Consider the following 15,081-nt stretch of genomic DNA (forward strand, 5'->3'; position numbering starts at 1 on the left):
TGTTAAGGCACAAGACAACTGTGTTGAGGCCCCAATAGCCTACAGCTAAAGTCATTAGTGTCATGATTGTAGACCTTGGTAGTCTCATCTCTACTATAGCTCCCCTCTCATCATACTTTCCCTTCCTCTTCCCGCATCCATTTGATGGACCCATATCTACATCTTCTCCATATCCCTCTTGATAGGAACAATGAGATATGAGCATCTCATCAAAGAAGAGTCTAAGGTGAATTAGACAAAGGAAATAGTAGCACCAAAACTTGACCCACCCTCATATTGATAGCCTGATTCCTTGCCACTGTTGAGCTAGGGTTTTGCACGTAGACGATCCTTGAGAATGCAAGCCCAAGCCACAGGTTTTTCTTCTTCCAATGCTATCAACCTCCTAGTGTGAGCAAAAGCTATGTATGCCTTTGCTTGAAGGAATATGGCCTCTAGCATCCATTGGAAACAATCCTAAAAAATTGGATTCACATAATTGTGCTATGTTTATACTCTCTCTTGATGCTCTTAATGAACTTTTCCTCGAAAATTGCCCAAGAGATCATCGTCTACATTTGTACCCTTGCCACTCATAGGCAAAAACAAGTGATCATACATGAGCTCAATCGTCAACCTCCTCTAGCCTCCAAGATAACCAACTTGCTCTCCATTGGTGAGCTGCTAGGAGAGATGAAGGGATTGAAAATGAACCATAATTCTACTCCAATCCATGTTGCTATAGCTTTGGATTCACAATTGGTGAAGTCATGCATCCACTTTAGTGCCCAAGATATCCTATAACGAAGGCACAGTGGAAATTTGGGCATAGGCCATCACCATAGCCACAGAGAAAGCAAGATGAACTTTGGAAGGTAAGATGAAAAGGAAGGCAAAGGAAGCTAGCACAAAGCAGAGGTACTAAAGGTGAATGAAAACAATAGCTTGGCATGAAACACACAAACTACCAGTAGAGGAGGGCACTTGCATAGCGGCATCGACAAGACAAGAGTAGTGCCCATAATCAATTTGCATGCACATCTCTTGGAAGATGAGGAATCGTCGCCAAACAAGACCAATAAAATCAAGACCTCTTTCTTGATTGGGAATGGGAACTGAGTGTGGGCTTCATGGTAATAGCAATGCATTCAGAATCTACTACTCATTAAAAGGGTAACACGTGTCCCTATAAATTTTTTAGAAAGATGGAAGTAGTCCCGCATTCATCGAAGATCTAGAATGGTCTAGACCACCTCATCTTCAGCCTACCACATCTTCCTTTGAGGTTGTACCTCTGAAGTCAAGTAATAGCTCTCCATTTGTCATTGATCCAATTGCTCTAGAACCTCTAAACAGTATTCCATGGACTCCAATGGAAGTAACCTATTTGCATCCGCAATCCAAAAACTCGGCAAGTCTATGAACTCTAGCAATCTATGCACCTCTTCCTTTGAGCTTGTACCTCCATAGTTAAGTAATAGCTCTCCATTTGAGATTGATCCAATTGCTCCATAACCTCCACATAGTATCCATGGACCTCCTACAAAAGTAACCTATCTGTAACCACAATCCAAAACAAGGCACTATGAAGTCTAGTGCTATAATGGCTTCCATGCTGAACACCAACTTGAATGGAGTGCCTGGTATACATCGACATTTGTAGAAAGGTTTTTGAAATGCACTTCAACCATTGGCATCTCTATTACTATTCTACAAATTACTACACATAATTGAAAGTTGAGGGGCATTCTAGTTCCACTCGCCATCACATCATAACCATAAGATTACCACATAGATTGATGCAAAAAGAGTTGACACTGAATAAAGCCTTCCCATTCACGTGCAAAAGATAAGGAATGTGTTGCATCTTTGTTTCCTTTCCTCAATCATTCATGTAAAATATTCCAATTTTTGTGATGCTCGCCCTCTACAAACAAGTTTCCCATATCACATGTCTATCCCTGTGGTTGGATTAAAACTTATCCCATAGAATTCCAAGGCTAGGTGGCTCTCACTCAGCTTTTACCCCCTAATTCCACTCTTGAACAAATCTTCTGACAAAAAGAAAAAGAAAGGATCAACTAGATGTAATGATCTCCAACCCTAAACATGGAGTCATGTATTTGACCCCATGCTATGGAGCAATAATCCTTCTTGCTATAGAGATGCAAAGACAAAAGCAAGGCAACACCTTTTGATCAACCAATTTGTCATGATCCACTACATAGAAAATATCCTTGAGGGATTTTAGAAGATGCTCATTTTCCTAATCAGTGGTTGAGGGCCTTTCTCAAAAGCTCCTTGCACTAGCCTTTTCTTAGGTGCTTGACATCCATGATTATTACTTGTTGCGATCAATCAGTGCCTGAGTCATCCTTATCTTGGAGGAAAGCTTTGTAAAGGTGATCATAAGTTGGGAAGGGAGAGAAGCAAGGAGTGGGGGGAGGGCTGAGCAGAGGACAAGAGAAGAAAGGAAGGATGGAGGCAAGGATGAGTGAGAGAGAATAGGAAGGAGCGATCATGGAGGAGGTGAAAACTATACAAGAAGAAGCAGGGAAGGGTGAGGGAGAATTCAAGGAGTGATCATGAAGGAGCTAGACAATTTGAGTTGGCAAAGGAGGTGAAAGTGGTGGGGATCAATTTTTCACACAGAATTTAGGCTAATTCAATTAGGGGTTGTGTATTTTTAATTTTTGTTACATTTAATGTTTCTTCAATTCGTAATAGAGATATTTTTATAAAATGAAATATAAGAAACAAATGGTAATATTTTTTCATAAGAATAATAAATATATAAGATGAAGTATAAGAAACAAATAGGTTTCTAAAAATCAACAACATTTACAAAATTGAATGTCTATAATCATCTTGACATCGCCTTATTAAAGTCTGCAAAATTAACTAATCTCCTCATTATTTGAAAATTGTAAAAAACTCATTTAGGTTTGGAGACATATATAGAGCATTTCTTTGTAAAAGACAAGTGTACATCAAATGTAAGTCGCATTGTTTTAGCTTTTTTGATGTTTGGAGACATACGTCCAGGATTTATCTAGAAAAAATAGCTATACATTTGGATATATGTCACATTGTTTCATCTTTTTTGATGCTATATGTATGTCTCCTAGTCAAGGTTTGTTTCATAGTAGCATACTTATTTAGATCATTCTTTGTTGTTAAGCTAGCATAAGGATATCAATTGTGATTCATGCATAAAGCTTTCTATTGTAGTCATGGTGCAATCAATGACAAATCTATACATATCTTGAAATAGACAATATACCGAAAAACAATTTGAAGTTGTTGATTGTAGATGGCTTATGAATTGTCAACCAACTAATGGATGAATGATCACGTGCTTCAAAGCAAGGTGAATATTTTACAAAACTCTATTTTTTAATTGCTCAATGCTTTTGGCTTTGTACTAGTTAGCTAATACAATGACACTACAATTCAAGGAACTTTGTAAGTGCAACTCCATATTTGCTTGACTATCATGCAATACAAGACTTTATGAATGTGTGGGCATCTTTTCCAAGGGTGCACTAGTACCATACTTGTATATGATGTATGTTTGAGGATAATATATGGCACCTTTTTTTGTTAATAATATATTGTAAGCATTAAAATCAATTATATTATATTGCTTCTTAAATTATCTGATTGTTTGTGTTTAAATCTTAATGTGTATTGCATTAAATATTTCTAGTTTTAAAATTAAAAAATTAAGTTATTGTACAATGAGAGCTATAGCCAAGTACAAATATTCTTTTAAGAAGATGAATTGTTTTTGTTAATTTAGACCTTTTTTTATTTTTATTGTATTTAATGTTTCTTCAATCCAAATTTTTGTTATTGTAGCAATCGTAATTTTATTACTTTTATCCTTTTAGCATACTTATTTGGATTACTTTTTGTGAGGTCAATGTAAGAGTACCACAACATGTGATTCAAGTGTAAAGCCTTTCCATTGTAGTGGTATTGTAGTCAGTGACAAATCTAGACATATAAAAAAAGGAAATATAATATACAACATCTGAGTTGTCCAACTAATGTTGCTTGTCATTTATGTTGATGATTTAATCATCACAAGTGATAGTGATGAAGATATCCTTCATGTAAAAATGCTATTGAAGCAGAAGTTTGAGATGAAGGATTTGGGAGAGTTGCATTACTTCTTGGGCATTGAGGTCATTAGATCATTCCAAACCAAAGAAATCCTTAGGAACTCTATTTCTTAATTGCTCACTGCATATTGGCTTTCGACCAAGTAGTTGATACAATGACACCACAACTCGAGGGCTCCCACATTGCTTGACTATATGCAAATAGTGACCAAATGAAATGTATTCTCTATAACATTAATCCATTTAGACATCTACCAAACTTGCTTATCGTGAGTGTTTTGTAGTTGGACAAGGGAGTTTTATAGTTGCTACTGAATGCTCACATTAAAACTACAAAATCAAGTTGGATGTAGAATCAGTGATGAGAAGAGAAGAGCTTCCTACTAAATTAGGCTATTTTTCATAGTGCAGTTATTTAATATTTCTTGAATGACCTTGTCCTATCATTGTTGCTACTATTAAATATTTCTCTTTGAAATTTTGCATTTTTTAAAGTTTGACTATCGTTGTGACCTTAATTTCTGCATACTTCCCTATATTCTAAAGATAGCTCTATAATAGAAGGCTTCTTTTAAAGTGCATGAATGTCTATGTATGAGTGGTTTTCTCATCTATTAAGAGTGATATGTTAGGGAAACAAGGAAATAGATTGAATTTGAGTCATGAAATTTCTCTCAACTAAGTCAAATATCTGGATTTCAAAAGTCTTCATTTTTTGTCTCTGTAGGTGACTCCCTTTTGTTATGCAATGTTCAATGTGATTAATACTCATCATACTTCCTTACTAGTGCAATATGGAAAATATTTACAATGCTTAAAAGAAATCCTCAATATGGAAAACATATACATCATTGTTCCCTACTAGTAGTGACATGTACACAATATGGAAAACATGTACAATGCTTTGAAGAAATACTCAAAACAAAGCTTTCAAACTATACAACTAGTGTTATTGGCAATTTAACATAAGTTTGTTACGAAATTCTATCAATACAAGAACTTATTACATTGATGCAAGATGACTACACACACTCAATGATTGAAGTCCAACAATAGTTTATGAATCATAATTTCATAATTTAGATACCTATAAAAAATTGCTTTATGGAGTCAAGTGTTGCTTATTGGATTGACTATTGGCTCTGTTATTGCATATTGATAATTTCACAAATGTTTAATTTTAATGTACATTTATAAGTGTACATTTATAAGATTAACAAAAAATATATCTATCGATTGGATTGGATTGACAGTTGGCTCCTTTATTGCATATTGATAATCTTCACAAATTTTAAATTTAAATGTATGTTTATGTGATTATAAAGAATTATATCTACTCGATAAATATTTATAAATTTTGAATATAAATGAATGTACATATGAACCTTTACATCATAGAATTCAATATACATAAAAAAACAACTTAAATTCAATATACATAATAAAACTTAAATTTACATAGTAATGTACATATAACCTCAAAAAATTCTCCCATAAATAGCCTCAATCAATCAGCAAATTTATTTCAATTTTTTTCACACTAAAAGTTTAGAAGGAAAAATTTTCCATTGTGAAAATAATTATATTAAATCATGCCAAAAAACGAGAAGAACACTAGTAGTTACTGACATTGTAAATGCTAGTGACAAATTGGTAACCTACTGCATTCTCAAAGTTTTTCTAAATAAAGACAAAGCATCGAGTGAATTTCTCTACAAAAAATCATAGAAGGCTGGTAAGAAATCCCAAGTGAAGGAATTATCATGAACTACCAACATCACATTTTATTATATGTATGGGAAAAAAAAGAGCTCTGGGCTATGACTATGTTGAGTCCAACCTTTGTGATTGAATAAGGATTGATATTGCTCAAATAAATTGAGGCTTCTTTGATATAGTGCACAACACCATTCTTGTTTATCCTTGGCCATGAGTATATTATTTTTTTGAATGATTTATCCATGTGGAAATCAAATAGCAATTACCCATCCCAGGGCCCAAACTACTAGCTATTACACATGCCTCTTCATGAGGCTTACAAGGGCTATGAGCTTAAGACAAGCATTTACTACTAGCTTTGGGCATCTCTTATGATCCCTTGCATGTAGTTGGATGAAGAGAAACATCCAATGGCTATTATGGACACAAATTGCACCCCTGGGATGATGGACGCCTAACCATGCACAAAGCACACAACTTGTGCCAATTGGATTTAGCCTTTTATCTAATGGATGGTGTTAATCAAGTGTCATCCACAGAATTGCATTTGCACCATCCCAAACTCAAATAAAACTACTAAAATTTTCTAAAATCAATCCTCTAAACTCATTATGAACACTAATATTACTTCATTGAATATAAGTTACTTACTTAATTGAATATAAGCTACTACTTCATTGAATATAACTTACTTACTTAATTGAATATAAGCTACTACTTCATTGAATATAAGTTACTTACTTAATTTTTCCCCTATAATTAAGTATACCCATTTCTTAAGCAAAACCCATTGAGGCATAAAAAGTAACCTTTAATTCTTCCATGAAGATCTTTTGTTCTTAGTTTGTTAAAAGCAATCCCTAATTCTTTCAAAATAGAAATCATAATCGTTTTTTTCTTTGCCAATCCTTTTACAATAAAATTATTGATTCCTTTTTTACTTTTTCTAGAATCGTCAAATAAGAAATACATTTTATTTTCATGATAGGCTTATTTCATGATGAATCCTCCAATCCAATATATAAAAAGAAACCTTTGACTCTTTCCCAATAGGATTTATGCTTAAAATTGGTGAAATTAAAAAATTAGGGCATTGATAGTCCTTTTCAATTCAAAAATTTCTTAAAGGATCCATAAAAAAACTTGTAAAATGTAGTCTTATACGTTGAATAATCAAGATTTTTCAATGTTTGTATTTGTTGTTTATGCTTTTGATATCAAATAAAATATTTATGACTTGATATATGGCTTTATCTTCATATATTATCACTTATATCATATCATTCATGTTTGTTTTCACTTTAATAATCTCTTAATATATTTTTAATATTTAAAAAATATTTGATTTAAAATGCATTTGCTTTGTACGGTATTTTCTTTCTAATGATTTTGCTTTGTAAAGTATTTTCTCTTTTTATATTGTAATTGTGTGAGCACCACCTCCTCAATACTTTAATCCATTTTATTTACCTCCTAGTTCAGTGTCCTACATAAACACATTTGATTAAATCAAATATAATATTTTCATATAAACATCTACTCATATATAGTCTCATTGTAATCATATCAGAACTTCACTATTGTATTGGATTCTACCTCTTTATCCCCTGATCTTAATAAAAGTCCACCTTGTAACTTGCTTCTCTAACTAAAAACCATAATATTTTAGAATATTCTATCTTAATGGTTACAATCATTCTTATCTAAAAAAAGCAAAATATCAATCCATTTTTATTTTCAATCTTTCAATGTTTCTTCAATCTAGGATGTTTTTAACATTATTAAAAATTATAAGTTGAAGTATAAGAAACAAATAGTTTTTTCAAAATTGACAACATTTATGAAGCTGAATGCTTGCAATTTTTCATGACATCATCCTCTCAAAGTTTGCATAATGAGCTAATATCCTTAATATTTGAGAATTCTACAAAAACCATGTAGTATTTGGAGATATACCTATAGAATATTGACAACTTTTATAAAGTTGAATGCTTGTAAAATCATCGTAACATCATCCTCTTAAAGTTTGGAAAATTTGTTGATGTCCTTAATATTTGAAAATTGTACAAAAATAAGGTAGTGCTTGTAGACATATTTCTAAAATTTATCCATAAAAAACAAGTGTGCTTTTGAAATAAGTCACATTGTTTCATTCTTTTTTATTTGTATCAACTACTACTAGTCAAGGTTTGTTTTGAGTAGCATACTCATTTAGGTAATTCTTTGTTAAGTTGATATAAGAGTGCCACAACATGTGATTCAAATATGAAGCTTTTCCATTGTAATGGTATTACAATCAATGAAGAATCTAGATATATGTTGTACAAGTTGTCCATGTGATAAATAAATGACGTTGTGTTGCAAACCAAGGATATCTTTAGGGAACTCTAATTCTTGACTACTCAGTATATTTAGCTTTATACTACAACCTGAGAGCTTTTGTAAGTGCAAGTGAATTGTTTCCATGTTTGTGACCTAACTATAGTGAAAATGGTGATCAAATGGAATGCAATATCCATAACATTAAACCATTTAGGAGACTTACATATCATGAGTTTTGTGTAGTTGGTCCACAATATTTTATAGTTGATTATCACATCATACCATATCTTATTAGATGCTCATATCAGATCTGTGGAAAGTAGGAATAGTGAGAAGAGAAGAGATTCCCATTGAATCAAACTACTTTTCATATTATTCATGCACCAATGATCTATCATTATTAGCATCAAGAATTTAAAAAACATTTCAAAAAAACTCCCCGTATGCTTTCACATCAAATTCATTGCTTGTAGCCTGTGCAAGGACAAGGCAACCTCTTGACTAACCCATTCCAAGTGCTCCGAGGCATCGAGCCTTCATATGCTAAGGTTCCACTCAACCTATCCATCTACACACATCCAAACCCATGCCAAAGATCAAAATCAGAACCCAAAAAACATTATTGCTCTATTTTGTCATTATTTTTTTACACCCATATCGACAACCATATTGAGGGTGCTTTTTTCACATATTAACATGTAAACTGACACCTATACCAATGCTCTAGGGACTCCAAATAAGAAACAAGAACCAAAATGATTTTTTGCCTCATTTTATTTTGCATCGATTTTGAACTCCTTTGCTTCTATTTCCTACAAACTTGTTGCGCCTTTCTTCCATGTCATTCCCTCTCCCACTGAGCTTCTTCTTCTAGTTCCTTCAAGGTAAGTGATTATTTAACATATTTTGTTTTCTAAGTGTTTGATTTTGTTTTTTGTCCTTTGCAAAGCCCCTAAACATTTTTAGATCTAATGTTGAAACCCTATCACCTACACATATCTATTGCCGCAAGAGAACCTAAGCTTTTACTTTGGTACATATGGAACAAGCTTGTTCTAGGCATTCACAAAGGTAGGTGACTCCCATCCTACATATTTGTCACTAATATCTCCTCTCTTGACAACCTAGCTATAATCAAGATACACCTCTTGGATAGATAAGTATCACATGGAAGTGCTCCATACTAAAAAAACAATCCTCTCACTCTTAGGGTCATAACACAATTGAGCGTAGCCTTCAACCATGCAGTCATCTACAATATGTATCACACCTCAAAATGCCCACTAATACAATGAAAGTTACCTAACAAAAGCAATCCATTTTATTTCTCTTACACAAGCATATCCCAAGTGCACAAAACACCATACCCTATACATTATGGAGGCACATCAAGCACAAGAAAGTACTGGTCACCAGTCTTTACCAAGCATAAGCAATTCCTTCTCACTAGTATTTAGACAATGGAGGTCCCAACCTCATCTTTTACCAAGCACCAAGAAAAAAAAGTTTTGGCAATGCACTAAATGTAGACCATTCTAGCTCATGTATAAGTAATTGGCATCTTTCCACTTAACAATGTTCCCTAATGCTCAAACCACAAATGGTGTCCATTCCACTCAATAAAGCAATTATTTTTATTACATTTGCATGTGCATACTCTAAATGTTCTAAACATTGCACTTTATATATTATGGAAGCATACTAAGTACCAAAGGCTTCCCTTCATCATTATTTACGAACAAAAAGTCTTCCCAAGAAATACAAGGAGCCTAAATCTGGAATCCCAAGGTCAGCACATGGCTAAACCATTGAAGAACCTAAGATTTTATTTGGGCAAGTAACGGACACATCATCCACATGCTAGATACAACGCAAGAGTGGTGCCTAAACCATCTCGGTGCTTGTTTGTGATTGAGCTTGGGATAGTTTACTTGTTTCATTTCTTAAACCAAGCGTGGACTAAATGTGATTATCCTAAACCAACCTATTGATTGGAACATCATGCAACCATAGGCTAGTTTAGCTCAATCACCAGTTATGTGTGATTGTCATGAACCAGCATGGTTGAACAAACATTAGTTGTTGTCCATCCCAGGGGCGTGGTTGAGCAGAAATCAACAGCAATATATTTCACAATAGAATAGCAATATATTATTATTTTACTAAACCATCCCAGTGGTTGGAACACCATGCAACGTGGCTGCTTCAGCACAATCACCAGTTATGTGATTGCCCTTAACCAACATGGTTGAACAAACATTAGTTATTAACCAGCCCAATGGTTTAAATTATTGTGTTTCTTGGTGCTTAAATTAGTTAAATTTAATTTCCTGCTATTCGGGCCATATACCACTATTTCTAGACTGGGATGGCTTGGACTTAATGTGATTGTCCTAAACCAGTGCGGTGCTGGTTCAAGACAAACAGTTCATGACAAACGGCAAGCAGTTTTACTGACATAAATTGTGATTGAAATTGTGAAATTCAAATTTGAGACCATCAGGCTAAACCACCCTGGTGGTTGAAATTGTGATAGTGTCCTAAACCATCCCAGTGGTTGAAATTGTGATTGTACTAAATGTGTCCTAAACCATCTTGGTGGTTGACTGTCCTAAACATGTCCTAAACCATCCCGGTGGTTGACTATTGAAATTGTGACTATCCTAAACCAGCCCGATAGTTGAAATTGTGACTGCTGTCCTAAGCCAGCATGGTGGTTGAAAATTGTTTTGCTTCATTTTATACTTTAATTAGACTGTGTTTTGTCTTCTTTTAATAGTGCAAAAAGGAGGCTCACTATTCTGTTGATCAAGCATGTTGGGTCAGTAGATGGAGTTGTATCTCAAGTTAATGGATCAGAATCCATACATTTCAATTGGGTAGAGCAGATTTGAGCATTGTAAGCCCTGGTACATTAAGAAACTCAAAGACAAGAATGTCTGTAGTTGCAAAACACACATAGACTTTGACCTAGCCCGCGACAAGCTATGAATGACTTGAGATCTAGTTGTGTTGGAGCATTGCTCCATGGGGATCAATGCCCATGCCTCCTCGATGAAAGCGCAGTCTATAGGCCACCTTGATCCTCATCATGTGTTGCAAGGGAGGGAAGGTTTTGTAGCCTAAGGTCTCTTGGGAAGATAGTGGTTTGTCTAAAGGGAGATGAGAGTGCTCTCAACGAAAGCAAGAACAGAAGAGGGAGAGAGAGAAACAGAGAGCCAAACAAGTTTTGGTGGGTACAGAACCACCCTAATCTTCTTTTTCATTCATTTATATATGTGTTTGATTATTGTACATAACCGGGGTAAAGGCACAGTGAACTTTAACCCCCACAACCTCCCACTTAAAGGACAATGTGCCTTTAAGGGAGAACAACTAGTGAGCATACTATCCAATGCCTATCAATACATGACAATACTCAAATCGCTGACTAGGTAGACTCTTCGTCAACATATCTATAGGGTTATCATCTGTATGAACCTTGACAAGCTCTATGCACTTGTCCTCAAGTACCTCCCTGATGAAATGGTACCTGACTTCAATGTGTTTGGTCTTTGCATGAAAGACCGGATTCCGTGCTAGCTGAATAGCACTCATGGAATCACTATGCAATGTTGGTACACCTGTATGAATCCCCAAATCTCCCACTAGCCGATCAAGCCATATAGCCTCCTTGCAACCCTCTATGGCTGCAACATACTCAGCCTCTGTGGTAAACAAAGCAATGCACTTCTATGCATGAGACATCCACGACACTGCACCACCTGCAAAGGTGAACACATAACCAGAAGTGGATCTCCTACTATCCATATGCCCTGCATAGTTTGAATCTATGTACCCAAGTACAAGCATGTCTCCTCTACCAAAGCAGATGCACATCTCCTTGGTACCCTTCATGTACCTCATGATGCACTTAACTGCCTCCCAATGCCTCTTTCCTAGATTAGCCATATATGGGCTAACAACTCCTTACTGCAAATGCAATGTCTGGTCTGGTAGCTGTCATAGCATAGTAGCTATCATAGCATATAGAAGACTCCCAACCGCTGATGCACATCCTAGAAAGTGATTCTCCTCATTTCCACATCCCTCATGGGTGCCTTATGCATCTTCTTCTCATTTAAGACTACATCATGGCTACGTATGATCTTCTTTGCTTCTGGATCTCGAAGACGATAGCCCATCTCTCCACTTTCACCATAACCCAAAAAGATTCCTTTCCCAGACTTAGGATATAGCTTCTTTCGAAGCTCTTTTGGCACATGTGCATATGCCTCACACCCAAATATACACAAATGAGAGTAAGAGGGCTTCTTGCCAATCCATGCCTCTTCAGGAATACCACCATCCAAACTCTTACTAGGTGATCTATTGATCACATGCACTACAGTCTTCATTGTCTCAGTCCAAAAACCACCAGAAAGACTTGCATTGGAAAGCATGCATTGCAACCTTTCTTGAATGGTACGATTCATCTTTTCTGCAACTAGATTTTGCTCTGGAGTGTGAGGGGATGTGAGCTCCCTCTTAATCCCACGTGTATCACAAAAATGATGAAAGTAATGAGAGGGATACTCTCCACCATTGTCAGTCTGTAGGCATTTAAGCGTTCTACCTGACTAATTCTCAACCAAGGCCAATCATTTCTGAAATACCTGGAACACATCACTCTTCTGAGCTATAGCATAAGGCCACACTTTCCTAGTTGCATCATCAATGAATGTCACATAGTATTCAGTCCCGCCTAATGACCGTGTAGGCATGGGACCACATACATCTGAATGCTCCAAATCAAGCTTTTCATGCGGTACATGACCCAAATGGCATAAGAGTTTCATCCCATTTCGGCTCATATGGCCCAGCCGGCAATGCCATAAAGAAGTGCTTGGCTGCTCGGTTATTGCAACAACATGATCAAATACCCCTGATACATGTAAGGGATACAAAGTCCCACACTTGGCACCCCTGGCCAAAAGCATAGAGCCCTTCTGAATTTTCCAACTCTGAAAGCCAAAACTAGTGTGAAAACCAGCATCATCTAGCTGACCCACTGAAATAAGACTCTTGGTCAACTTAGGCACATGTCTCACATGTTTCAAAACAAATGTAGACCCATTTGCAAAAGAAAACTTTATGTCACCTGCTCCCACTATGTCACATGCATAGTCATTTCCAAGATGCATGCAACCTGTCTTTCCACTGTCATAAGTAGAGAACCATTCCCTATGGGGAATAACATGGAATGAAGCACTAGAATCCAAAATCCAATCCTGGGAATATGCATTATCTGAAGTGGTAAGCAACTCTGTAGATAAACTAGACATGAATAGAATGTCATTGTCACTATCATGTGTGATTGCATTGATCTCCTCAATCTTCGCTTTTCCTTTGTCCTCCCTTGGACTCTCTTCCTTCTTATTTGCACCCCAATTTGCATTCTTTTTCTTATCCTTTTGCTCTCTTTTTAGCTTGTAGCAATCCTTTTTCATATGGCCCTTCTTACCACAGTGGTAACTCTCAATGTTCCATGCCTAGATTTGCTATGAGACTTCCCTCTTTCTTGGGACTTCCCCCTAAACTGTGATCTGCCCCTTTGCACATTTAAGGCTGCATCCTGCTTGTTGCCGTCCATAGACTTCCTTCTAATCTCCTTGGCTAACAAGCTACCCACAACATCATCAAATTTCAGTACTCCACCCGGTGCAGAGTTACTGATAGCTGTACGGAAGGTATCCCATGAGGATGGCAATGAACATAAGAGAAATATTTCCTTAGTCTCTGCATCAAAATTCATCTTTTGAGCTTGAAGTTGGCTGAAAATAATATTGAATTCATTCAAGTGAGAAGCAATGAAGACCCCTTTCTTAATCTGCAGCTCAAACAACCTCTTCATGAGTAAACTTTATTAGAGGCAGTTTCCTTCTCATAAGTGGCACATAGTTTCTTCCACAAATCTTCCGTAGTCTACTCATTTACTACTGTGAAATAAACTGACTCTGCAAGATGAAGTCTAATAGTAGACTTTGCTAATGCATCCAACTCATTCCAATCATCCTCAAACATATTTGCAGGCTTAGCTTCAATACCTGCCAAGGGTTTAATCTGCTTTTTTTGAATAAGCACATCCCTTATTTGTTCTTTCCACAAAGAAAAGTTTGTCCCATCAAACTTTTTAATGCTAAAAAACTCATTTTCAAACATGGAAGAGGATGCCATGATGCAAATGAAGCAAAATCCCAAATGCTAGTGCCTGCAAGAGAGAATCACACCAAATACTAGGTGCACCCAAATGTGTGTGCCACAATAGAGTGAAATATCAGCAAAACTCAAAGCTCAAAGCATCAAAAGATGCATCTAACTCATGTGCATATATTATGCATCCATATGAGACAATTTGGCCCAAAAGAAAATGCCAACTGCAATGGAATCCAAAATGCCAATAAGTGCCAAATGGCTCAAGCATAAACACCGTCCATGGGCATATGCATCAATAATAACTCATCCAAGAGAGCATAACACTATCAGTGCATCACGTGCAATGTGTCAAAGCTATCCCTCAGCATAAAATAGCATCCATGTGCAAAGCGTCCATAAAAAAATAGCATCCCACAAGGCAATTTGGGCCTATCGACGCATCCAATAAGGATCGCAATGCATCCAAAATGGCCTATAAATCATCCACTACAACCCAATGCACACCACAAATGAGCGCACATGGCTCAAACTACAACCAGAGTGATATGTATAAGGTATGCTCAAGAAATCATGGTCCCACGAAAATGACTACTAGTGAAAATAGAACCTGAGATGCCTCAAAAACATGGGCGCCATCATGCTTTGAACATCAAGGATGATGATTGGGTCATTGTGGAGGTTCCCTAGGGTAAATGGGTTGAAACAAAGATGAGCGAAGAGCAAAGAGCTTAGTAAGAAA

The sequence above is a fragment of the Dipteris shenzhenensis genome, chromosome 6, assembly GCF_047967505.1.
Source record: "Dipteris shenzhenensis isolate YYH24624 ecotype China chromosome 6, Dip_SZ_1.0, whole genome shotgun sequence".
In the NCBI taxonomy this organism is placed as follows: Eukaryota; Viridiplantae; Streptophyta; class Polypodiopsida; order Gleicheniales; family Dipteridaceae; genus Dipteris; species Dipteris shenzhenensis.